At 39.4% G+C, this 27,753-nt stretch overlaps 1 protein-coding gene across 9 annotated transcripts in view; it reads left to right on the top strand.

The window, feature by feature from the left end:
- FOXP1 (forkhead box P1) overlaps positions 1-27,753 on the top strand; it is a 598,032-nt gene that overhangs the window by 217,514 nt on the left and 352,765 nt on the right. For 8 of the 9 annotated variants that reach the window (XM_079934808.1, XM_079934799.1, XM_079934797.1 and 5 more), the window contains one exon: positions 210-305. The exons of the other annotated variant lie outside the window; for it this stretch is intronic. The gene's annotated coding sequence lies outside the window, so the exon portion shown is untranslated. The remainder of the gene's footprint in view (positions 1-209; positions 306-27,753) is intronic. 9 annotated transcript variants of the gene reach the window in all.

Here is a 27,753-nt window from a genome sequence, read left to right as displayed (position 1 = left end):
TATAATTCTATAACGCTGAACTCAAATTACGAGCTACATGGAATGCTGATTCTAGAAGGGAAAGGACAAAATAGGTACACAGATACATGATTACATATTTAAAAGCACGGTGTCAATAAGGAAGACCTAAGGCTTAACGTGAATGTGTTACTTTTGAGGCAACACAGTTTGCCGCTTCTCTTAACCTCTTCTGTTCTTTTTGCTTTCAGTGTCTCTCTGTGTGTTGCAGTCCTGTGGCATTATGCATGCCCCCAACCAGTGACCTCCAGACTTTTTATGGCTGTGAGACACGTTAAAAGTTCAGGGTGAGTGGCAAACAACACTTACATTGTGTACCGATTAAAAGTTGCCATCCACCTTTGCAGGTGACACGATACTGGATATAGTAATCCCTCAGAAGATAATGGAATGCCCCATTATCAAGCATGAGTTCCAAAGCCAGCAGGAATACGTTTATTGCCTTCCACGATAGCTTTATGGCTTTTCGGAGCAGGATTTGTAACTTGCATCGTATCTGTGGAAGGGTGATCTAATGAAGGGTTGGTAAACTTTGTCTCTAAAGGGCCAGATGGTAAATATTATTAACCTCACGGACCATAGAGTCTCTTTTGTAACTAGTCAACTCTGCTGATGTAGCGCAAAAGTAGCCACAGACTGTAGGTAAACAAATGGGCGTGACTGCATCCGATAAAACTTCAGTTGCAGAAACAGGTCGTGGGCCATACTTGGCCTAAAGGCCGTAGTTTGTGGGCCCTGATCTAATGCATCAAAGGGGAACAGATGACCTGGAATCAGGATACCTCACCAGGTAGCAGTCCCTCTGTTATTGAGCAAACCATTTATCAAGAAGAAATGGGAATAAAAAAAATAATGCCCTTTCTACTGAGGTAGGAGTAGGCTGTATTTGTAAGGATGGAAGAAGATATAATGTACAGGAAAGCACTTTGAAAATTTCGAAACTCCTTACAAATGTAATGGATGCCGTATACCGTTATTATGGTTCACCTAGTGGAATATACCTCCTTCACCCTTTTAATCACATTGGGTTTTCATGAGCTAAATGAGTGTGAGGGAAAGCCCTTTTATTTTCTAAGTCATGTGGTTTGGCTGTATGTTCCTTCTATTTTATAGTTGATGGACAAGCTGTTGAAATGCCTCTTTGGTATCAAATACGGATGAAGGGCTATGCGGATAGATTATGGCAGGCTAAAGATCAAATGCCGATACAGAGCTATTAAATTTCCTTGAATCATCAGATTCTGAGAGTGTTTTCAGATCTTCCACCTTTAAAATAGGCCCTAATAAATAATAATGCTTCGGATGTCTACAAGTATGTTTGAAATTCACAAGCCTTGCATGTCAAAACATAGAGACAGGTTCAGCAAATATGCTTCCCTGGACTAGTGGTACTAATTAAGGGAAGTCATACTTAAACAAACAGCTTGGTGAATAGAGGGGTAATCAGAATCTCCATTCATGAATTCCTAGGCTTTTTTTTTTGTTTTCTGACAAAAAATAGTAGGCTAGTCTTTAGATATGTTTTCATGTCTTTCTATCATTTAAGAATTGTTTTCCAGTAACAGAGATGCACCTATGTGAGGTTAAAAAAATTAGTTATGTGTTCTCTCATAAAAGATGTCTGGGGGAGAGCAATTTGCGCTTTCTGTCTTTATGCTCTGCTTGCCTGTTTAGGTGTTGCTTCATTTTCACGGTCACATGATGGCTGCTGGCGCTCCAGCCACTGCTTCTACATCCTGAAAGGAAGAGGCAAGAGTACAAGGAACAAAAAGAGTACTCCTCCCAGCTGAGGAAGTCCTCTTTAAAGAACTTGCCCTGAAGTCTTGCTCAGTGGCTTCTGTTTACATCCTTGTATCCACCCCTAATATAAGGGCATCTGGGAACTGGATCCTTAGACTTGAGAAATTTGTTGTCCCAGATAAATTCCAGGTTCTAGTAGTAATGAAGAAAAGGTGTGGGGTCGTTGAGCAGCAATCGTGGTTGCTTATATGAAATCATGCTCTCAGTTTTTCTTCCATGTCTAATTTTTATTTATTTTGATGAATGCCTTCTTTCTTTGATTGATTTGTGTGTGTAATGTCTTATTTGAATTTTACATGTTTGAATTTCAGCTTACTCAATTCTCAGCAGAGATACATATCTCAGTAAATATTTTAGGACCATAATATTCTTACTAGAAGTACCATGGCAGATCTGAGAAAGAAATTTCTGTCTCATGAGAACCATCAACCAAAATTTAAACTCCCAGGGCTTGCCTGGTGGCGCAGTGGTTGGGAGTCCGCCTGCCGGTGCAGGGGACACGGGTTCGAGCCCCGGTCCGGGAGGATCCCACATGCCGCGGAGCGACTAGGCCCGTGCGCCACAGCTGCTGAGCCTGAGCTCTGCAGCCTTCGAACCACGGCTACTGAGGCCCGTGTGCCTGGAGCCTGTGCTCTGCGGCAGGAGGGGCCGCCGCAGTGAGGAGCCCGCGCACAGCGACGAGGACCCAGCGCAGCCATAAATTAATTAATTAATTAATTTTTAAAAAAATTTAAACTCCCAGATTTTCGAATGGATTTTCTCTCCTCTGGATGGGAGATTTTGTTAAAGCCTTAGTCCTAGCGTGAGGTCCTAGGACATACAGGCCTGCACCCAACTGTGTTGTTCCCGGTATGTGTGAGGGCTGCCGCTGATGGCTTTGAACTATCCCTCAGAGACTGGACAGTGCTGCCTACTCTGCAGCTCTGCTTTGCTCTTCCCCATGTGTCTGCTGAAAGCTTACTTTGGAGGGTGGTGGAGACAAGTAAGCCACTCCTGTCCAGTTTCCCTATTCCAGATTGGCCTGTACTTTATTCTCGGGAAAATTACCATCCCACGGAAGAGACTTCCCTTTCCTTCATAATATAGTCTCTGCCTATACGAGCCTGTGATCGATGCTCATGAAACACGGTAGCTGATGCGTTCACAGACATTTCTTGGATGCCTGCTGTAGCTGTAGCATAGCAATGTGGGTAAGAGTGTCCGCACTGAAGTTAAATCAGCCTAGGTTCACATTCCACCATTTCCATTTACTGGTTGAGTGCCCCTGCGTCAGTTACTTAACCTTTCTGGGCCATGACCTCCTCATCTGGGAAATGGGGATACAAATAGGAGCTGGATTCCTATAAAGAATTACTGAGATGATGGTTGTAAAGAGCTCAGCACAGTTCCTGGTAGGTAATAAATGCCAGCATTGTGCCATGCGCCCGGGGTGATGTGCTGGAAATCCCAGTCTGAGGAGTTTTTGCCGTCCTCTGGCTGGTCCGCTGGCCATTACTGTACTGGTAGACAATGTATATTTCAGAATCCATTGCTTCTCGCCTGGTATTCTGTTGGAAGTTTAAGTAAAGCCCTGGGAGGTGGCTTTGATGCCCGTCTCCAAGGACTCTGCAGCCACGTATACAGCTGGACAGCCCGGCTAACGGAACTTAGATCTCTGGGTCCCATTTTGACGCTTTCCCCTGAGAGGCAATCAGTTCGTTCTTTATTCCGTTTTTTGACTTACTCAGACGATAGGCCTGCCCAGCAAGCAGAATTCACTAACTGCTTTCAGGTTGGTATTGCTGATGATAATCTGAAACTCAGTAGGGTTTCACTCATGCAGGCTGGTGCTCCATGAGGTCGGTCTTGCCCGGCCTCATCCCGGTCCCCGCCTTTGTGCTGAGTCTGCAAAGCAGCCCCTGGTCCCCACACGTCTTCTTGGGACTGGCCCTCAAAGAACAGTGTCGTATGCACAGAGAAGCTGCCGCATGACTGTGGCAGAGATCATCAGCTGTGCCCGTGGACGGCCCAGTTGGCGACGTGTCCCAGAGATTGAGAAGCGTTGGCGACCACTCGACCATGGCTCTCTGTTGATTACTTGACTCTGTGGAAGTAGTGGCTTGTAGGAGTGGCTCTTACTTTTTCAGGAGACTCTTGGAAACTAACTTTTTCCTCTGTGGTTTCAAGTATTTTATTTAGACACTGTTCCTGTGCTCAGTTGCCTTAAAATCTTCCTCGCCCCTGGACCATGCGATTCTCTGTCTGGAACAATTTGTGTGCTTCACAGAGCTAACCCCTTCTCATCCTTCATTATTCAGTTCAAATATCACCTTCTTGGGGTGGGCTTCCCTGACTACCCCCATTAAAGGTCATTTCCCTCTTCCCCCTTCTCACTGTCAGCCACCCAAGCCTCTTGTCTGTTTCGACTTACTACAGCTCTGTCACCTTCTGAATATACCTGTTAACCAGGTGATAAGCAAGAGGCAGATCTGTCTGAATCAGTGTTGCTTCTTCATGGCTGACAGTGCCCAGTGAATAGTAGGCAGGCTGTCAGTCAGTATTTGTCGAAGCAGTCAGAGGACATTTGGGATTTCCCTGTGAATTTCTATATTTCATGGTACTAAGAGGACTGCATCTGGGTGAGAGAGTAAGAAAAGAAATGAAACCACACACGTCACCTTTATTATAGGAATAGAATCCTGCCCTTGGGTTTTCTCTGGAAAGCTTCCTCTCTACCTTGTACAAGTCTTTGATACTCTGTGTGTCCCATCCGGAAAGGGTTATACATCATCACCTTCCCCATGAAGACAGAATCATTTGCCTTTTGGTTCTAAAGCTTATGGTGGGTGGTATAAGTTCATTAAGGGTGTTGGATTCCAAGCCCAAATCCCAGCACTCTCGTTCCCTGGCTCTTTGTTCTTGGACAGATTACTTCCTCTCTTTGGTCCTCAGTTTACTTACCTGAGGCAGGGGAAATAGCCGGACCTAATAAATAAGCTCGTAGTGTTCGTGCAAGGGTTAAATGAGATGCTACGTGCACAGTGCTTTGCACAGGATCTGGAACAGAGTAACGATGCTGTTGATTCAGGAAGATCAACAGAAGGGTATTGGGAACCACCCTGACAAAACTCATAACGTCCTTTCTTGTGATCTTCATTTTAAAGGGGGTAAAGATGGCGAAGAACCTGGATTCCCTATTAGATTCGCTCATTTCATGCACTGAATTACCTTTAAAAAGTGGAAAATGAGCGAGCAGTGGGATGACCTGTTTTATATTTGTTGTTAGCATGTCGACTGTTGGGTGTGAGGGATCTGTTTCAGATAAGGCCAGCGATAAACCTCAAATGATGGGATGGCTCAGTGTTTGGAGCCCAACCCACATGCAAAAACACCTTTGGAATTTGGAGTTGAAGGTCCTGCACTGTCCTTACGATGCCTGGCTGGGGAGATGTTTCATCCTTAAGTAATCAGAGCTCATTTGATCTCCTGCCTCACAATAGACCATGTCTTAAGTTGCCTGGAAATTCTAATTTTAAAAAAATTGGGGACTTCCTGGTGGTCCAGTGGTTAGGACTTTGCACTGCCAATGCAGGGGGCCCGAGTTTGATCCCTGGTCAAAGAACTGGATTCTGCATGCATGCCACAACTAAAAAAAAAAAGAAGATCCCACAGGTGGCAACAAAGATCCTGCGTGTCACAACTGAAGACCCAGCATGGCCAAATAAATAAACAAATATTAAAAAAAAAATTGTACCCTTGATGTATTGGTCCTGAAAATTTACATATCTCTTTTTTGAAAGGAAATTCAAGTCTGTATGGATTGAACGGAGGTAGACGTAAATATCTTTCATTGTGAGCCTTTATTTCTTTCACCTGCTTAAGGTAGAGCGTCTGTTCTGGTTGCTATGTTGTATTAGTTGGGGCCTGGTTGAACTGTGCTGTTTGTTGTGCATTTGCTGTGTGGAAGCCCAAGCACAGAGAGGGATTTGTCTCTCTCTCTATCCCACAGCTTTTGGTGGTAAAAGATGAACTATATCAAGTCACATACTCTCGTTGACATGATTTATGGAAGAGCCAGTGTTATCTAAGAAATTTAAAGAGCTGATAGGGGCTTCCCTGATGGCGCAGTGGTTAAGAATCTGCCTGCCAATGCAGGGGACACGGGTTGGAGCCCTGGCTCGGGAAGATCCCTCATGCCGCGGAGCAATTAAGCCCGTGCGCCACAACTACTGAGCCTGCGCTCTAGAGCCCGCACACCACAGCTACTGAAGCCCGCGCGCCTAGAGCCCGTGTTCCACAAGAGAAGCCACCGCAATCAGAAGCCTGCGCACCGCATCGTAAGAGTAGACCCCGCTCACCGCAACTAGAGAAAGCCCGTGCGCAGCAACGAAGACCCAACACAGCCAAAAATAAATAAATAAATTAATTAATTAAAAAAGAAAAGCCATTAATTTTTGTTGATTTATAATTTGTCCCTCTCAGCTTAATAAAAATAAAAGAGCATGAGTAAAATACAGTTTAGGGCATCACATTTGGTTCCTAATATCCTTTTTAGAAGCAAAAAAGCTAAAGTTCAATGAGCAGGAGTTAAGTGAAGCAAACGATTCAGGAAAAACCTTTATTAGACTCATAACAGCCCTTGGAGTGGCAAAGACCCAGCTTTTCTTCCATCTATAAAAAACATGCAACACCCTTGTCTCCAAATACCATTTCAGAAACGAAAACAATAATCACGAAAGGGGAAACAGATCCGTGTAATGCGAGACTTGATTCGTGTCGTTTACACGGGAAGCCTGACAACCTGGATCACCACCCATGCAGCCGTCTTCTCAGTATCCTGATGCCTGAGCATCAGCAGGAAAGATTAGGAGCGTTCCAAGGGGTTTTCTCTGATGTTTTGAAATGTTGCTGCCTTCAGTGTGCCTCTCAGGGCCAGGTGAGTCTGGTTATGATGTGCTGGGGCTTGAGTCTCACATTGCCGCTTCTTATGGACCGTCAGTCAACCTTTATTTACCCTGGATGTTCACATCAAGAGAGGCCGTCTTTGTCCATATCTGCCCCAGATCATTTGTTACTGGTGACACAAATCTATTCCTTCACTTCCAGCCCACTTCTTAAACATGATAATTTTTTTTAATTCTACTAGAATAAAGCATGCATATGGTTTTCTATAGTTGTATATGCCTAGAAGAACTTGCATTTCATGTTATCACCAATCCTTGTGTGTGTAGTTTCCCCCTTCTCCCTTACAAGTAATGAGAGAGAAGAGTAGAATTTTTAAAACTCATGCAAAACCTAATCCTGAGAAATTCCAAAAACCAGCGGTGAAGAGAAACAGTCTAGTTGTGAAAAGTCTTCCCTGTAATAGCTGCCTTTAGTGGGAGTTTACATATTAGCTCACAAAACTCTATGAGATGGGGATGATTCTAAAAAGTCCATTTTACAGGTGAGGAAACTGAGGCCTAGTGAGGTGAAATGATTCCCTCAAACTTCTCTGCTCATTAGAAGTAGAGCTGGGATTCAAACCCAACCACTCTTCCTCTGGTGCCATGGCTCCTAACCACCGCACCATATTGTTTTCACCATGTAAGCATCTTCCTAGGGTGTTGATTTGCAAGCATGGTTTTGTTTGAACATACATTTTTCCCTTTGGGGCTGCTTGTATGCTACGTGTTGAGACTTTATACTTCAGTGCCATGTAACCAGCTCTGTTTGTTCTTAGTAGCCTTTTTCAAATGCTTTAATTCTTTTTGCTAGTACAAGAGCTTTGGGAAATAAAAGTTAAGTCCCGATGTGATTCAGAACAAGGACAGCCACTTAATTGGCGTTCTTCGGTCTCTAGTTGGACGTGCCTTTTAAGACATTTTCTCTAGATCTTTGAGTCATTTTTCTCTTTGAGTCATTTTTCTACATTATTCTAGTTAACCTCATCTCTGCAGCCCTCATTTTAGTTCGTGTTAGCCTCTGACTACCCAACGATTGAATTGTTCCACTCAATCACCTGTGTGGAAAAGTGTGGCAGGCGAGAGGGTCCCCTTCCCAAAGCAGCAGTCCTGTACCTGGGGCATTTTCCCAGCAAGCAGGTTTAGTTCTTGAGATGCATTCACCTGGAAGGCTTTTTATTTACCAAAGTGAAGATCTGGGTACTTACAGGTAACACTGGGTAGCAAAGTTAGAAGATCTTTGGTTCCTTGGTCAATAGAATTCCAGATTCATAAGCTGTATGCCAAGGACTTTGACGTTCAAAAATAACAGATAATAGGTTTTTAAAAAACATAGTAAAATGTTAGGTTTGAAAAAAATATAGAAAAGCCAGTCACAAAAGACCAACGAATAAGCAGTTTTTACTCCAGGGGTTGGAATTGTCTGCATGTCCTTGTTAACACAAACAGCAGACCATTTTTAATGTGTCTGTGCCTTCAGATACTGAGCCCACTGTTTGTCAGGCCTCTTGGGTAACTTGGGACCAGTTTAGGCATAAAGAGGAATTAAGTGGCTCATGATGCTGGAAGCTCGGCTGGTAGAATGAGCTTCAGGAGCATCTGCAGTGGGGGGTTCAGATCTCGCTCTTAAGTCTTGGTCTCAAGTCGCGCGCAGTGCTCTGTGCTGGATTCCTTCACGGAGTTGTTGACCAGTTTGTCGCAACATAACCCTTCATCACTCTGCTTTTGTAGCAACTCCAGCAGAAAGGAATCTTTGTTTATAAGTTCTAGCAGCTCTCACAGAATCTGGATCTTCCTGGTTCTGCGATTGGTCCCTTGTGTGCCATGTGCCTATCACTGAAACAGTTTCTGGGGTTGGAGCAAGGCTGGGTTGGCGGGGAGATGTGAAGCAGTGGGTAGCCTGGCGTGGGTCACATGCTCGTCTCAAGAGAGGTGAATGACCTTTGACCTGCACAAGACAATGGAAAGTGGGTGAAAGGGGTGCTTGTTTCAGAAGAAAGGGACAGAATTTTCGGAAGGTAGAGTGCGCATATATATCCTATAAGGCACTGTACTTTTTTTTTTTTTTTTTTGAAGCACAGGCACCTTTTAATTTTGCAGTAATTTCAAAGTTACAGAGAAGTTGCAAGAGTAGTCCAGGAACTCCCCAAAAGGATCCCTTTGCTTAGATTCAACGTTTTGCTCCTTGGCTTTATCATGTCTTGTCGATCTACCTATGTAATACACATACACACACATGTCTATACTTATACGTAATTGTTTTCAAAACCATTTGAGAGTTGATTGCAGGTGTCATACCCTTTTATTCCTAAATAAATCAGGGTGTTTTTTTTTCCCTAGGAACAAGGACATTCTCTTACATAACCACAGTACAATGAGGTAATATTGATACAATATTAATAAAATATAGTCCGAACCTCAGTCCCTATTCAGATTTCATCCAGTTGTCCCGACCATGTCCTTTATAACTATTTTTTCCTGGTCCAGGATCCAGGATCGCTCAGAAAGGCACTGTACTTGATGCACAGTAAAGATATAAGATTACAGAGGTGGCAGGAACCTTTAAATATCATGTAGCCCAGCTCTCCAAGATTGAGTGTCATCTGAGATGTTCCCCATTAAGTTCTGTGCCTACTACTTGGACATCTCCAGTGACATTGACATCGATGAAGTGGGTTTTGCCTCAAAAATACTACCATGCCTCTGTCCTGAAGGAGCCTGGGCTTCATTCATTGCTGTACTCCTTCCATCTGTCCTTCTGTCCAGCCATCCGCCAACCATCTGTCACTGTCGTAGGTCCTAAAGCAAGGTCTTTGACTTCAACATACTTACATCTACAAGGTAGACAGAAAGGTCAATTATAATACAGTGCTAGAGAAGCTACAGAAATACTGATAGATTGTACACGTATATATGAGGTTGGGGAGGAGACATCGGAGGTGGGAGATGGGAAGCCCTCCCCGAAGCAGTGAGATCTGGCTGGGACCCTTAAGGATGAATAGGAGTTAGTTACCAAGTAGCCAAGGGAAAAATGATCAGATTGGTGGACTTACTGTCTCTTCTAGAATTAAACCCTACATTTGGACTTGGATTTGAATTACCTAGGGAAAACGGCTTATAAAATACCTTACTTAGCCCGGTTAAAATATACGTGTCTTTTAGGCCAGACCAGTGATGTTAGTGATGGGAAATAGCTGCTGATGAAGGGTTTCTGTCCAGGCTAGCCACATGGCATCTGTCAAGTTACCCTGATTGCCTTTCTCCTACTAAGTACATAACAAATGAGTGAATAAAGCTTCCATGGGTAAAGTTTTGGTGAGTTAAATTATAGAATTTCTAGTAACACTTCTCTAAGAATTTTGAAAGGATTGGACTTTGTTTGTTTTTTCATACATTCTTGTGGGTAAAAAAAAAAATATTCTGAACTTCAGTTTTTGAATGTTACCTGAAGATAAAAATAGTACCTTCCCAAGGGTTAGGGTTTATATGGAGAATAAACATATTGATCCGTATGAAACACCGATCATGATGGTGGCACCTAAGGAAGCACTTAACGGATGTTACTTACTATCAGAGGGTGTCCGTGATTTTTACCCCATAGGTTGTCAAAGGCTTAAAAAAGTAATTTATTGTATCAATGACTAATAACTAGTTGATCTAAAAATGTTTTTCCATATACCCTGAATGTAATATATTTTTTTATTTTCACATATTACTTCTATTATAAAAATTAAGGATATTAATGATGGGAAGATTTAGCAAAGAACTTTAACTCCACATGCTTTTAATGCTTCCCTGAATTAATAATTTTCATGTCCATCATATTTTCTCCTTGGCCCACAATTCATCCCATATTTGGATCTTGGCAAATGATGACTTGGTTAATTAGGCAGTCTGTTAACTCTGATTACTGAGTTATAACAGATCAGTGTAGAAGCATCAGTGTGCAATTTGGATTCAAATGCTCTTCATTTTATCAAAACAAATTTACATTTAGGGGTAAGTATGTTGAAATGCATTAGGGTAAAATGATGCATTTCATCAGGAAAATTTTAAAAGGATAAAGAATTATTTCCTCCTGCTAAGTTATTTTTTTATTATGACATTTGTCACATTATCTTTCACTAGGAATAGACTTAAAAGCTTGGAATTTTCTTTTAAAGCTTGAAAATTATAGCTGATTTAATCCCTCTATTATACAAATAGGATGGATGCGTTGCATTTTTATTTAAGCATAATTTAGTATAGCGACACATGGTTATATTCCAGTTCTGACCACAGTGGCCTCTGATACTGGACTTACTTGTGGAAGTGAGTCTTGACTGTGTTGGGGGGTGGAATTAGTGGGTTACATTAAGGCTCGCTCTCTTTCACAGCTGAAGGGATTGGCAGTTATTAAATACGACTGGGCCTTTGTAGTCCTTTCTCTTCCTTGTTTAATGGCTCCTCATTCCTTAAGGGCAGTTGGAGTATCAAAACCTTGCTTGCCACTCCATCTCCATCTCTGCCTGCCTTCCTTCTTAGCACAGAACGCCGAGCCTTGCGGAAAATGCACAAACAAGTAAACACAAGAATGATTTTCCAGATTCAGTGAACGCTGAAATTTGTGTTAGCTTCCCCTAACAGTTCTATGAGGTGTCAGTAGCATTCAGAAGACAGCACCTCACCCTTCTCTCCCTCCCTGCTTTCGCACACACCTACACGTGCACGCGCGCGCACACACACTGAACTCCGTAACGGGTACCTAGGAGGTGCTGAATAGGTACTTGTTGAACACTGATTGGTGGAAAAGTTGAAACACTGACAGTCTCCCACCCCACGCTCCCAGGCTGCTCTTAGAGCCGGTCCAACAGTAGGGACCCTGTCCGATACTGCAACCGTGAGAGTAAGTGGGGCTGATGAAGTTAATATTTATTTTTTCAGTAAGCTTACTGGAGTCTGACCTTTCTGAATTGCTGTGTTCTAGTTCCATGGAAAATAGAGCTAGAGAGAGAAAATGTTTTTTACACTCAATGAACTTAGTATCTTGTTGATTGGTCATATTGAGGTGACCATAGGTCAGAAATAGGAAACCCTAGTTCTTTAACTTGATTCAGTGAAAGCTTCTAGTTTATGCAAAACTGGCTTTTTTAAGGCTAGAAGACCCTCTGACTTTGTAGGTAAAGCAGAACTTTGCTTAACTCAAAATGGAAGTTGGGTTTTTATGAATTTGATTATTTTCTCTTAATTGGGAACAGTTAGTAATAATTATAGGTGACGCTCATTTTGGAGGGGCTTGTGGCTGGTTGTTCAAAGGTAAAGTGATGTTTTGAGCGCCAGTGTGACAGATTTGAATGACAGTCAGCCTGAATAATTCAGTTTCCCTACCTCCCCATTCCTTCCAAAAGAACGAACCAAATAAGGAATTTTTAAAAACCCAAACCATTCTGGAGTCTGAATTTTTAGTCATTTTCAAAAGACGTAGTTTGACAGAGAGACATCCTCGGGGGCTTTTATGTGTGAGGTAAACCCACTGGAACATTAATTTCTTTCTTTTAATGGGGCTTCAGATACCTAAATAATACATGTATTATAATAATAAGTTGCCAATAGAGAGCCTTCTGGAAAACAACTCCCTAAGGAATGAGATAAGAAGTGAAGTCCAGTTGTCTTGTTCTTTTGGCTGTGCCATGTGGCATGTGGAATCTTAGTTCCCCTAGCAGGGATCGAACCCGTACCCGCTACACTGGAAGCATGGAGTCTTAACCACTGGACCGCCAGGGAAGTCCCAGCTGTATTTTCAAGTGTCCCTTCAGACAGAACATTCTTACCCCACATCAGTGGCCCCCAAGAAGTCTTAATGGCAACGTCAGGGAACTTTCTCAATTAAGTGCTTCTTAAATAAATAGGTCTGTGGGCAGAAGTAAGCAGCCTTGTTGGAAGGTTGGGTACTATGACTCTGTGGTTTTATTAATTACATTTATTCTTTTAAAATGACCCTGGATGAAAACAACCACCCCTTCTGTGGTCATGGTTAGCAGATGTTTACCGTAATATTCTTTGCTCCGTGGGAAAAAAAAAAAAAAAAAGCCTCTTCCACCCAACAAAAACAGCCACAGTTTGCTTGGCTCAATCAGAACTTTGGCGCTTGGGTCTTACTTTATATATCATGGCTCCAGTCACACAGCCTTTCCAAGTGTGAGGCTTAGGTCACTCCAGCATCTGCAGGAGCGCCTCACTCAAACAGTGATCTATTATGTGAGCGCTTAATTCTTATACTGTTTTTGGCGTCCACCCTTCCTCGTTGAAACCAATATCCTATATGCAAGGCTCTCTTTGTTTTTCTTGTAGGAGCATGCTGGCTCCTCCTTAATTTCAAAGCCTTTCACCTAGGTCTGATGGCCATTTTTGTGAGGATTTTGAGCGTAGAGATAAAGGCAAGGTTCGCCTACTCCATCTGAGAGTTTGGATTTTCCTGGGCTCTCTCTGAAATGAAAGGCATCTCCTTGTCTCATGTTTTTTGTTTGAAAGGTGTCTTTTCTTATTGCATGTTGAGTGTGCTTAACCACCTCACTTCTCATATTTTTTTTCTTGCCAATTCCTTTTTTTTTTTTTTTTTTTTACAAGCAGTAAGTGCTCATGAACCTTTAGATGGTCCCTGCCTACACCTGCCATTCATGGTTCTAACAGGTATTTCAGAAGCAGCCCCCTCATTTGTCCTGATTTCCGCTCTGAAGAATGCCTCTTGCTCTTCGGCAGTGCTGAAAGGAAATACAACAGCACAACTTTGCTTTTCTTGGGAAGCTCCTCCCTTTGGAATGGAGAACTCTGGGTGGCTCTTCTTATTTTGTCTCCATCGCCAAAATAAGCAGGGATCTTGCATAACACCAGGGTAGGAAAAAAGAAGTAATTTTAAGGGAAACGTACGTTCATGTCGAGAAAAAGGGAGTTAGAACGGGACAGAGGACAGTGGTCCACAGAGGTAAAGACATCTTTTCCATTCAGGTAGGAAACCAGGTTTTGATCATTCTGGTATAATTTATAAAATAAAAAAAGTTGCTTCCTCCCATCCCCAAGTCTTTTCTTTGATCCAGTTAAAAATAAATCTTGAGATTAGAAAAACAAAGCTCATAGGTTACTTAATTGATGTATGTGGTAGTTGGAATAGATCAAGTCTTGTATTTGTGAAATTATTTTCCTACAATCTTAGTTAACCCTAAGTGATTCCCTTGGAGATGACTTGGTTTGAGATGCTTGCCCTAATCTGAACCCAGTGCCAAAGCTAGCCAAATAGGATTCTTGTTTGGTCTGACTTTAGGAACATGGAAGAGACATCTGAGCATTCAGATGAACCAAAGATGTCTACTCTAGCTGTTTGGCTGATTAGTGGACATATTATTTGTCCTTTTAAGTGATTCCAAATAATGTCTGTTGATAGAAACAGAGCAGACACTTCAGTGTTTCAGACTGTTTGTGGGTGGCAGGTTTTGAAAATGCAGCTAATTTGCAAAAAGAAGAAAGAGTAGGAAAAAAAAAAAAGCGAAAGAACCAAAAAAACAAAATCTTAAAAGTTTCAGTTTCATCCATTCTCAAGGTTTGAAAATTTCAAAGCTGGGGGAACATCGAGCAACGTTCTTTCGCCATTGTAAATTAAACACTCGTGTCCTTAAGATATAGCTGTGAAGGCGGTAGGGCCCAGGAGCATTGTGGGCACTGGCATATGTCAGCAGTGCCAAAGCCAGAGGGATTTTGGTTGGGCTCGCACAAACGGTTGACAGGAGCGTGGATAGCCCCCAGACTGGGGAACCTTGATCGTGCCTGGAACTGACTGTTTATATGTACACTTGTTTCTCACGTATACAAAAAGTGCCTCCAAACAAAAGCCAAGTCATGACCTAATAAAGAGCCCGCTTCTTAAAGAGCCCTACGTCCCTGAGTGCTGACACAGGTAGGCTTGGAAACTAGCGTGGTGGACCCAGGCTTGTGTTCAATCTGTTTGATTAAAATAAAAGTCTTACTAAGATTTAAAAACGTACATTAGAAAAAAATTCCAAACCTACCCCTCACCCCCGAAACAGGGAAGCAAAACCATTTAAAATAGATAATTCTTAGATGTTGGTTTAAGGTTCAGCTATTTTAATTCGTTAGTCCACTGCTTTTCCCCCCAAAGGTTTCAAAAAAAGGTTTTCAGTAGGACCTGAGCCATTTCACTGTTGGAAAAATGAAGTTTCAAAAAATCAGGATATGGGCACACACAAAAAGGAATTTGAGTTAGAGTTCCTTTTAAGCTTTCGAGAGTAGGCTATGTTCTGTTATTTTTCTAGTGTTTTTTGTCCTTTGAGTTTAGTCAAGCTATAAATGGTGGCAGATACCATCTCTATATTTGTGGGTAGTAAGAAAAGCTTCAAGGAATATGTCAGAGCAGAACTAGAAATCCCAGAAGTCTTGTTTAATAATTAGAATCTGAACATTTATCACATTTTTACTGTTCGTCAGCTACTACTGTAATATACCAGCACTAACTTACTAAATCCTTATGAATACTTTGAAATAGCTACTCTTACTACCTTCGTGTCTCAGATAAGTAAACTGCGGATCAAAGAGGTTAGCTGTGTTAAATTGCCTGGGGTTACGAAAAAAGTAAATGCAAGTAAATAAAGTCTAGAGTCTGGTTAACAGCAATGTACCAGTGCCATTTTCCTTGTTCTGATAATGTACTACAGCTATGTAAAAGGTCATCATTGGGGGAAGCTAGATGAAGGGTATATAGGACTCGGTGCTATATTTGCAACTTCCTGTAAGTCTGTAATTAATTAAAAATGAAATTTTTTTCAAAATGGCAGATTTTACACTTGAGTCAAGGTCTCTTTGCTTTTGCAATCCAGATTATTCACCGTTATGTCTTCATAGATCGTTTGACCAGCAAGAAGATGGCCTTTGCTCCACTACCTTTCTAGGTTAAGAGTTTCAGGTTACCCAGACCATTTTGTGTGGGCTCCCATAACTCAGTGTAGTTTTAGGAGCCAGAATTCATCCTTGACTTTCTTGCTTCCTTATCACATTCCTCCTTTCCCTCCCCCAATCCCAAAGTCATCCACTCTGATCTTGATAGAGACAGTGGAGATCATTTATCTTGTCATTGGAATCTTTCAGTAAATGCTTTGCTGAGGAGAGGTGGTCTGACACTTTTAATGAGTTTCAGAGTAGATTTGTAATTCCTGATGTGTACATGGAAATGCATATGGACATCTAGAAAGGAGTATGGCAATAGTAAGCCAAAAATTTACCAGCTTACAGCATGTAAATATCTTAAGCCATGGAAAACTTACATTCACAATGCTAATTATTTTTGCAGCTGAAAAACTACTAGAGTGAAATTCAGAAAACCGAAGTTTTAAAGCTATATCTTCTGCTAACTTGTTATGTGATCTCAGTTTCTTCATTTAGGAAATTAGAAGAGAATCATGTTCTACCAAAAACTTCCACATATAAGTAACTTTGTGACATTCTGTTTGACACAACTTCAAAGTTGTATCTTTACTGAGTTAAAAATGATTGCTGTGAAAGTTGCTTAGTCTTTTTTTTTCTTTTTCTTTTTAAAAGATTTTTTATGCAGCAGGTTCTTATTAGTTATCTATTGTTGCTTAGTCTTATGACTGGAGAATCAAGTTCCAGAATATATTGGTGGATTTAACCAATTGATTAACTCAAATAAGTATTTGAGATCTTTCTTCTTTTCTAACATAGGTGTTTACAGCTATAAATTTCCCTCTGAGCACTGCTTTACCTGTATCTTATAAGTTTTGGTATGGTATGTCATTACTTTCATTCATCTCCAAATATTTTCTAATTTATTTTGTGGTTTCTTTATTCCCATTGGTTATTTAGGCATATGTTGTTTAATTTCCACATTTGTGAGTTTTCTAAATTTCTTTTTATTACTGGTTTCCAATCCATTCTGTTGTAATTGGAGCACGTACTTTGTTTTATTTCAGTCCTTTGAAATTTATTGAGGTCTGTTTTATGGCCTAGCCTATGATTTGTCCTGGAGAATGTCCCATGTGTGCTTGAGAAGAGTGCATATTCTGTTGTTGCTGATGGGTGGGACTTTCTATAGATATCTGCTAGGTCTGTTTGATTCTTAGTGTTGTTCATGTCTTCTGTTTTCTTGTTGATCTTCTGCCTAGTTCTGTCCATTATTGTCAGTAGGGTATTGAAGTCTCCAACTACTAGTGTTGAATGGTCTGTTTCTCACTTCAGTTCTGTTAGGTTTTGCTTCATGTATTTCAGGACTCTGTTTTTAGGTGAAGACTTTCTTAAAAAGAGAGCATTCTTGTTGTGTCACCTGCTTTCAGGACTTCATTCAGTCTTAAGGTTTAAAAATTACACACACTGATGAAAAAGCTTAGTTTTATAATGGGGCAACTTTCTGACACTGATGGAGACATTTAGGCCACATTTACATTGGTAAAGAGAAGTGAAGGATGGATAGCTTTTTTATCCCATGCATTTTATTACTGTAGGCGACCAGTAGGGTCCAACTGAGGCCAAACCAACATTGTCTTGGATAGCAGGCTGATGGGGGCTTTGACTTACCCAGATGTAAATCAGTGTTGCATTTCTGTTTTTCACTTACTCTGTGTAGACATGGACTAACTCAATACAAACATGTTTCATGGCAAAAATATGCTTTTTTTTAGCAAAAAAGAATAAAATGCAATTTTCTCCTTGTTGCTAAACCTATGACTCTGTAGCTCTTTCTGTGTGTAGGTCACATGGCAAACTGCAGGTGCATCTGTCATACAGAAATTGCTTTTCCCCCCAAATACAGAAATGTGAAATAAACCAATTTGGGCACAAGTAGTGTATGCTAGATTTACTTAGTATCTATCACACAGCTCCCTGCACTCACTGTATTAGGACTAATCAAAGAGTTAGAACTGCCTAGTTTCGGCAGAAATGCATATACAGCTTCTACTTAGTCAGTGATACTACTGAGTGGTTGTTTTTGCTCACAATATTATGGCCAAATATATAATTTTTTTCTTTTCAGGAGTACTATAAATTTGTTCTAGACATATGTCAGTGGGAAAGCAGGGGTGGGGTAATACTCACGTGTACACACATCCATACATTTAGACATAAATAGGTCATTTTCACTGAATAAAAGTTTTAAAAGTCATTTCTTTATTTCTTTACCCATTTTATTATCCTTATCCACATTTTGGTGTTTAATCCATGAGCAATGAAGTAGTTTAGTGGTGATTTTAAATTCCCTATGAACGAATATAGTTTTTCAGAAGAGATTTTGCATTTAAGTTAAAAACCATTTTCTTTTCCTGTCATCTCTGTGAATAGTCCTTAGAGTTGATTGTTAGTGGAGGAAACCATGTGGTTCTGTATCTGAACTTTCTCTGAGAAAGGAATTATTGTCTTTGTCATTTTGTTTCCACGTGTGACCTCCTTACCTGCTGGGTTTCCCAACAGCTGTCAGCTAACTACTCTAGCACCATACTGTTACCTGCTTCCTGGTTCACAAATATGAAGTAAACAGAAAATCTTGCTAATTTGAGCCCAGTAGGAACCTTAACACTGTAATGAGGGACTGATTTTGAAAGCAGACAGACATAGCTCACAAGATTAGAGCCAAATTTTTAAATGATCTTAAATAACTAATTGAAAGTAAGAGTGGTACTTAAGAAAGAGGTGAGATACTGACACATGGAGGAATTAACAAACGGGAGAGAAGAATCCTCATGGAGTCTTAGTGATTATGCAGTCTTCCTTGGGTTGCCCCTGATGTTAATCTAAGTGTGGGAATGATAATGTACCTTAGAGGACAGGTTTGTGGTTGAAAGGCTCTTGATAGATTTTGACAAATTAAACAGTGGTAAAGATGTTTGGAAGTTATCCAGGTCCTTACTATTATTTATGTCAGTGAACTAGAAATCAGTGGTTAATTTGCAGTTCTTGTAATTTTTATGATACTCCTGTTGTTGTAAATTTAGCCGTGTGAGGCATCAACTCAGCGGGATACATTTTATGTTGTCAGCTACCTTTTGACATCATAATAGATTTCAGTTGCCAAATCTTTCTCGATAGAATAAATGTAAAAGAGAGCTGCACAGAATATTTGGATCATATCCAGATACAAGTAAACGTGTGATGGACTTTCTGAGATTAAAAGGCTCAGATTGGAATGGAGGGGGAAGGAATGACACCCTGTTGATTTGGGGTTTTCTTCTTTTTCTTATTATTTGCCCTTAACCCATTCTAGATCATGTTGTAGTTACGCATCCTTTATCTTGGCTCAAAGCTAGCCTGCTCTTTGCTGTGTGGTCCCTTGTATGATAACCAAAGTATAATTTGAAGTTACTGATTTTCTGCACCTGTTAACTGTTAATGCCTCTTTGTGCCCTTTTTATTGCACTGGATCACAGGTTCCACAGTCTTATATTTTTTTCCTCATTGTTTTAGCATCTGTTACATTATTTTAAAGAAAATATTTACATTCTCTCTGGATAATTAAAGACTCGATTGGAATCGTATTTCGTAGCTGGGATGTTTCTTTCCTCCCTCCCTTTTCTCTAGTTTATTCAGAATGCCTCCTTTATAATTATACTCTTCTATAGCACTGTCCCTTGAGCTGCTGACAACTCAGGAGGGTTGAGGATTGAGTTGAGAGGATTAGTGGACACCACTGCCTTTTAATACATTTGTTCTCTGAGAGTCTCTATTTTGACCTCGGAATTATTTCTTTTTCGGCTCTCTGCTCTATTATGTCACGTATTTTTGTAGATGTCACTTTGATCTCTGGGAACATCTAGCCTCCCATTTCTCTGATGTCATTTGCTCTGCTTGAAAACTTGTTATGACGCTATTGGCCAGGCTGTCATTTTGCCCTTTCATACACCTCCTTCGAATCTCTTCAGAGGAACTTCCTCCTTCATCCTTACTGTGAGCTCAACAGTCGTACAGAGGTATGATGTCGTTGACCTAAGGATCTCCAGCCCGGTGGAAGGAGCGCTTCCTTGTCCTTCATCTGTGTAATTGGGTTATATATCTTAAGTGCCTTGTTTGGAGTGTCCATTTGGCAAGAACTCTACTACTGTATTTGGCCGTAGCCTTGCCTGCTCCTGATGTCTAATAAATGTTTAATGATAATTGAAATGATCAGTTCTCAATCCACAGTGGAGAAGAGCTTATTAACCTTTTCTAGGCACGACTACGTTGTCCTTGAGATGGACGTTTCTTGTATTGTGTACTAGCAACTTTAACTCAGATCCATTGCACTTGCAGGGTTCCTGCCCCTTAATGCCGTAAAATGATTTCAGAGTATTCGTCTCTCTTCTGGAAGGTGTACACCCTTGGCCATTGCTTCAAAGAATAGCCAGTATTATTGTATTCAAGATAAATTCAAATAAATGCAATTGTGTAATGTATTGCGGGGGCATGCACTTTGAAAGTTTCATTATAAAGTAAAAAAAAACAATTACAGAAAACCACACGCACACACAAACTGATTCTGTACAGTGTGTTCTATTTTCTGCACTGTCTAAAAGGAAGCCACTGTCGACTGAGTATTTGAAATCTGACTAGGGATGACTGAGAAGCTAAATTTAAGTTATTTCATTTTAGTTAGTTTATACTGTAATAGCCACATGTGGCTAGTGGCTGCTGTATTGGACGTTTACATATATGTATATATTTATATGTCAGTTGTGGTATGGTGGATGTCTTTGTAACAACCATTCAAGTCAAGAAATCGAACTTTGCCAGCCACCCAGAAACCCCTCAAGTGCCTGATCCCACTCACAGCCCCTTCCAAGAGTGACCAGTACTTCTGTAGTAATTATTTCCCTTTGTTTCATTATTACTTTATTACCTACATGTGGATCCTTAGACATGGTAGTTTAGTATTGCCCATTAAAAAAAATTATATGTCTTTTAAGTTTCTTAATTTACAAGTTTCCCCTCTATTTCTTTCTTTTCTTTACACTTCTCCTTTTGGAGAACCCTGGCCACATGAGCTGCAGAGGTTTCAAGAGCCTGGATTTGTATGATTGCATCCTCAGCTCACATGTTCCTTTGCCCTCTCTATTTCCTGCAAATTCGCAGTTGGGTCCAGAGGCTTCTGTTTGATCCCTTTGGTAAGACTCTTAAGTGATATTGTGTTCTTTCATTCAGGAGGGACATAATACTTTATTGTCTTCCTTTTTGTGATGCTAGTAGCCATTAATGCTCACTGGCTAGATCCATTAATTCCCTGGGAGTTGCAAAATGGTGATGTTCTAATTCCGCTGTTTATTAACTGGAATACTTTTGTAATTTTTCTGTTCAGCTACTCCTTGGTTACCCAATGGAAGCGTTCTTATAAGAGATACAGGAAAAATGCCTGTTTTTTCCCAATGTTTACCAGTTTTCAAAATAATGGATTAGTTCCGTATCCTCCTCTGAAAGCAACCAGTAAATTTTAATATGTTTCTGCATCATGTAAACGTTGGTTAGTTGGTTAGTTTGGTTGGTTAGTTTCAGTCCATTAAATTCCTTATTTTTTATTGAAGATCACATTGTCCATCTTTGATGATGGGACTTCTTTACATTGGCTCCTCGATCCTCCTGAGATGATCCTACTGGTCTTTCATTGCTTCTTTGCTTACCGCTCTGATGAGATGCTTCAGACTCACCTTGAACATTTCTTGCCTGAGGACTGACATAGGATATTTGCCCAAAAAAGCTTGGATTCTCTTAGTGGAAATTTGTGTTTCAAGACAATTATCATACTGCTAACTGTGCTTATTGTTGTTGGATTGCTCATTATGTCTAGGCCTCATGAATTCGACTGATTATTTCCACTTCATATTCATGATTAGAGGGCTTTTAGTTAGCTTCTTATCTGGTACATAGGTATGTATCTCCTTTCTACTATGGTGAGGATCCCAGTTCTTGGGAATATGGGAGCTGATAGAATTAAAATACTCCATAATTACTAATTTGCATATTTATCCACCTCATACGTGCAACAGTCTCAGAATAACAATGCTAATACTACAGTCTCCAATTATGATTACCAAGAAGTTAAACATCTTACTACATATACTATTACTAATCTTTATTATTTTTCAATGGCTTACTATGTCTGTCTTTTCAGAGCATATAGCCATTTATACTGTACTTTCCCCTTTTAACACATTTTAGTCTTAGTTCTATAAGTAAGTATATTCAGAGCTCAACACTAGTTCTTATGTTAATGTCTTTGATCATTTTGTCAAAAGCTCATTTTCTATTAGATTTCTCAGGAAGGGCTCCTGGGAAATACATTACCTGAATTTGGGCATTTTGGCGACAGTTTGCTGCTCCATTTAAATTTAAAAAGCAGTTTTTGCTGGCTGCAAAATTGTTGGTACGTATTTTTTTCTTTAAGTACCTTGGCTGTGTTACTCCGTTTTCTTCTGGCTTAAGTCTTAAGTCCAGAAATTTTACTAGACTCTGTCTTGGTGTTGATCATTTGGGTACAGTATGCTCAAGTATCCAGTGACCTCTTTCAACATCTAGTCCCAAGTTGTTTTTTTTTAATTTCAGGAAAGTTTCTTTGAATATAGTTTTAGGTATCTGGACAGGTCCCTTCCTTTTATTTCATTTTTAGGGATTCCTATTCTCCATATGTTGGATCTTCTTTACCTAACTTAAATATTTGACATTTTCTTTCTTTTGTCTTTATCTTTATTTCTTCTTGATTTTTAATTTTCTCCTCGTTTTTTTTAACCTTCTAGCCTTTTAACTTTTTACTAACTTTTACTAACTAGCTTTTTACTAACTTTTAACTAACTTTTTAACTTTTTTTTTTTTTTTTTGTGGTATGTGGGCCTCTCACTGTTGTGGCCTCTCCCGTCGCGGAGCACAGGCTTCAGACACGCAGGCTCAGAGGCCATGGCTCACGGGCCCAGCCACTCCGTGGCATGTGGGATCTTCCCGGACTGGGGCACGAACCCGTGTCCCCTGCATCGGCAGGCAGACTCTCAACCACTGCACCACCAGGAAAGCCCCCTTCTAGCACTTTTAAGGCATTATTTGTTGTATTCATTTACTCTTGTGTCCTCTTAGTATATTCCTCATTATGCCAATGATGTTTTCTTTTTTCCTCAGGTCCATTCTTTCTTCCTTCATTTCTCAGTTTTTCTAATTCTGATTTATGTTATTCTTTCATGCCTTATTTCATATTCTTAATGTCTTCTAGCTCATTTTAAAATAATAGGTTACAGTTTGGGTCTGCTGTATGACATATCTTTCTGATGTGTGCTTTCATTTTCTGTAGGGTGTTATTCTTTTTCCCTTTTTCCCTCTTATAATTTTGTGTAGTGTTTGATCTGAAAACTTTTTCTGTTGCCCATTTTTATGTATAAGTTGTTTTTCTGAACTTTTGATAGGGAGGCTTGATTTAGATAGCTCTTCTAACTTCCTAGAGCTCCCTCTTCTTGTCTGCTTTCAACTGCTAGGCTACTGGCCTGCTTTTTAAAATATCTACACAATCTTCTCCTTCCCCACTTTTTTTGAACCTTCTCTTTCTTTCCTCTTGATTTTCTCTGTCCTTTTCAATTTTGATTCTTCTAGTTCCAGCAGGTTTTCCTCATTGTGGGTCCTGTCCTGGAGTGGAGTCCTGGCAGATCAGTTTTGAGAGATTAACTGCACTAGACTACACCAGACTCTGCAGGGTTTCTTAATGTGAGCCCTGTGTACTGTGTCTTTTTTAGAATGGGAAAAATTCCTCCCAGGTTCATCTGCTGTTTTAAATTGATTCATCACACTTTTTCATTTAATACTTACTGAAATTTGGGGAGTTTCTTTCTCAGGCCCTTCAGTTGCCCTGCTGTATCCCTCTGCTCCTTTCTGTGTACATGCAACTAACCTGCAGCAATTGTGGTTGGTATTGGTATTTTCCAACACCTGTTGGTACTTTGGTGCTTGAGGCAATACCTAGTCACCTAGTTTTGTTGTAAATTTGTCCAACAAACAATTGTTTTTTGGTTTGGTTTTTGGTCTTGCTCTCAGGTTGTTCTGTTTTTATGAGGGGATTTGGAAAGATTCAAATGCTATGCTTTCACCTCTGCCTCTAATTTTTTTTTTGTTAAATGTATTAGCTTAAATACATTTTAAAAAACTAAAATTCAGTTTTTAAAAATTTCACCATTTCTTCCAGCACCTACCCCACGGCAACCACTAATCTGTTCTCTGTATCTATGAATTTGTTTAAAAATTTAGATTCCATGTGGAAGAGAAGTTGTATGGTATTTGTCTTTCTTTGTCTGACTTATTTCACTTAGCTTAACGCCCTTGAGTTCCATCCATGTTCTCACAAATGGCAAGATTTTATTATTTTTTATGGCTGAATAATGTTCCATTGTATATATGTACCACAGTTTCTTTATCTATTTATCCATCAGTGGACATTTAGGTTGTTTCCATGTCTTGACTATTGCAAATAATGCTACAATGAACATGGGGGTGCATGTATCTTGTCAAATCAGTGTTTTCATTTTTTTAAATAAATACCCAGAAGTAGAATTGCTAGATCATATGGTAGTTCTATCTTTAATTTTTTGAGGAACCTCCACACTATTTTCCATAGTGGATGCCCCAGTTTACTTTCCTACCAAGAGTCCACAAATGTTACTTTTTCTCCACATCTTCTCCAAGGCTTGTCATTTCTAGTCTTTTTCACAATAGCCATTCTGACAGGCATGAGGTGGTATCTCATTGTGGTTTTGATATGCGTTTCCCTGATGATTAGTCATGTTGAACATCTGTTTTGTACCTGTTGGCCATCTGTATGTCTTCTGTTAAAAAATGTTTATTCAGATATTCTGCCCATTTTTAACTGGGTTGTTTGGTTTTTCTTATGTTGAGTTGTATGAGTCCTTTAAATATGTTGGATATTAGCCCCTTATCAGATATTTGATTTGCAGATATTTTCTTCCATTCAGCAGGTTGCCTTTTCATTTTGTTGATGGTTTCCTTCACTGTGCAGAAGCTTTTTAGTTAGATGTAGTTCCACTTGTTTATTTTTGCTTTGCTGCTTTTGCTTTTGATATCAGTTCAGAAAATCATCACCAAGACCTATGTTACTACCTATGTTTACTTCTAGAAGTTTTTTTGGTTTCAGGTCTTACGTGCAGGTCCTTAATCCATTTTGAGTCAATTTTTGTGGATGATATAAGATAGTTGTCCAGTTTCATTCTTTTGCATGTGTCAAGTTATCCCAGCACCACTTATTGAAGACACTGTCCTTTCTCCATTGTATGTTCTTGACTCATTTGTCATAAATGAATTGACTTACATGCCTGTGTTTATTTCTGGGTCCTCTTTTCTGTTCCATTGGTCTGTGTGTCTATTCTTTTGCCAATACCATACTATTTTAATTACTATGGCTATCTAATATAGTTTGAAATCAGTGAGTGTGATGCCTCCAGCTTTGTTCTTCTTTCTCAAGATTGCTGTGACTATTCAGTCTTTTATGGTTACATAGAAATTTTAGAATTGTTTGTTCTATTTCTGTGGAAAATTTCATTGAAATCTTGATAGGGGGTGCACTAAATCTGTATTTTGTTTTGGGTAGTATGGACATTCAGTATTAATTCTTCCAGTCCACTAGCCCTGAATATCTTTCCATTTATTTGTGTCATCTTCAGTTTCTGTCACTAATGTCTTCTAGTATTTAAATGTACAAGTCTTGCACCTCATTGGATAAATTTATTCCTAGGTATTTTATTACTTTTGGTGCAACTGTAAATGGAATTGTTTTTTAAATTTCTCTTTCTGATAGTTCGTTATTAGTGTATAGAAATGCAACAGATTTTTGAATATTGATTTTGTATTTTGCAACTTTACTGAATTTATTAGTTCTCATAATTTTTGATGGGGTCTTTAAGGTTTTCTATATGTAATATCATGTCATCTGCAAATAGTGATGGTTTTACTTTTTCCTTTCCAATGTGGATACCTTTTATTTATTTTTCTTGCCCAATTGTGCTGACTAGGACTTCCAACACTATGTTGAATAAAACTGCTGAGAGTGGGCAACCTTGTGTTTTTCCTGATCTTAGAGGAAAAGCTCTCAGCTTTTCACCATTGAGTATGCTGTCACCTGTGGGCTTATCATAGTTGGCCATTATTATGTTGACTTATGTTCCCTTTATACCCACTTTGTTGAGAGTTTTTATCATGAATGCATACTGAATTTTGTCAAATGCATGTTTTGCATGTATTGAGATGATAATATGAGTTTTATTCTTCATTTTGTAGTGTATCACATTGACTTGTGGACGTTGAACCATACTTGCGTCCTCTGAAAAAATCCCATGTGATCATGGTGGGATCCCTTTAATGTATTGTTGAATTTGGCTTGTTAATATTTTGATGGAGATTTTTTGCATTTTTGTTCATCAGCCATATTAGCCTATAATTTTCTTTTCTTTTGACATCCTTGTATGTTTTCAGTATCTGGGTAATTGTGGTCTCATAAGATGAGTTTGGAAGGGTTCCCTCGTCTTCTGTTTTTTGGAAGAGTTTGAGAAGGATTGGTATTAATTCTTCTGTGAGTGTTTGGTAGAATTCACCAGTGAAGCCAGTACGTCCTGGACTTTATTTGCTGGGAGATATTTGATTACTGCTTCAATCTCCTTATTAGTAACCAGTCTGTTCAGAATTTGTTTCTTCATGATTTAGTCTTGATAGTTTATACGTTTCTAGGAATTTATGTGTTTGTTGTAGGTATTCCAATCTGTGTATAATTGTTCATAGTATTCTCTTAGAATTCTTTGTATTTCTGTGGTATCGTTTGTAACATCTTTTTCATTTCTGATTTTGAGTCCTCTCTTTTTTTTCTTGGTGAGCCTAGCTAAAAATTTGACATTTTTTTTTTATCTTTTCAAAGATCTAGCTCTTTGTTTCATTGACCTTTTCTGTTGTCTTTTAAATCTATTTCATTTACTTCTGCTCTAGTTTTTTTAATTTTCTTCTTACTACTAACTTTGGGCTTCAGTTCTTCTTCTTGTTCTTTGAGGTATACAGTTAGGCTGTTAGAGACTTTTCTTATTTATTGAGATAGGAATTTATTGCTATGAACTTTCCTCTTAGAACTGCTTTTGCTGCATTTCATAAATTTTGGTATGTTTCATTTCCATTTTCATTTGTGTCAAGGTATTTTTAATTTCTTTTTTGATTTCTTCTTTGAGCTGTTGGTTGTTCAGTGAGATGGTGTATAATCTCCACATACTTATGAATTTTCCAGTTTATTTCAGGTAAGTAACTTCTAGTTTTATACCATTATAGTTGGTAAAGATGCTTGATATGATTTAAATCCTTTTAAATTTATCAAGACTTATTTTGTGGCTTAACATATGATCTGTCTTGGAAAATATCCCATATACGCTTGGGAAGAATGTGTATTGTTTTGCTTTTGGATGGAATGTTCTATAAGTATCTCTTAAGTCCATCTGCTCTAATGTGTCATTTAAGGTCAATGCTTCCTAATTGATTTTCTGTTTGAATAATCTATCCCTTGATGAAAGTAGAGTATTTAAGTCCCCTACTAATACTGTGTTGCTGTCTATTCTGTTGCTGTCTGTTAATGTCAGCTTTATATGCTTAGGTGCTCCTGTATTGGGTGCATAAAAGTTGACAAATTTTATATCTTCTCGTTGGATTCACTACTTTATCCTTATGCAGTGCCCTTCTTTGTCTCTTACTTTAGTCTTTGCTTATAGTTTCTCAAGCTTTCTTTTGGTGTCCGTTTGCATGGAATATCTTTTCCATCCTGTCACTTTCAGTCTGTGTGTGTCTTACATCTAAAGTGAGTCTCTTGTAGGCATCATATAGATGGATCCTGTTTTTTTTTTTAATCCATTTAGCCACTCTGTTTTTTGTTTGGAGAATTAATTTGTTTACATTCAAAGTAGTTATAGGTATGTGCTTATTGTCATTTTGTTAATTGTTTTCTGGCTGCTTTTGTAGTTCCTGATGTCTCATGCCCTAGGGC

Source organism: Stenella coeruleoalba (genome assembly GCF_951394435.1).
Source record: "Stenella coeruleoalba genome assembly, chromosome: 10".
Lineage (NCBI taxonomy): Eukaryota > Metazoa > Chordata > Mammalia > Artiodactyla > Delphinidae > Stenella > Stenella coeruleoalba.
This window is presented reverse-complemented; position numbering and strand designations above follow the sequence as displayed.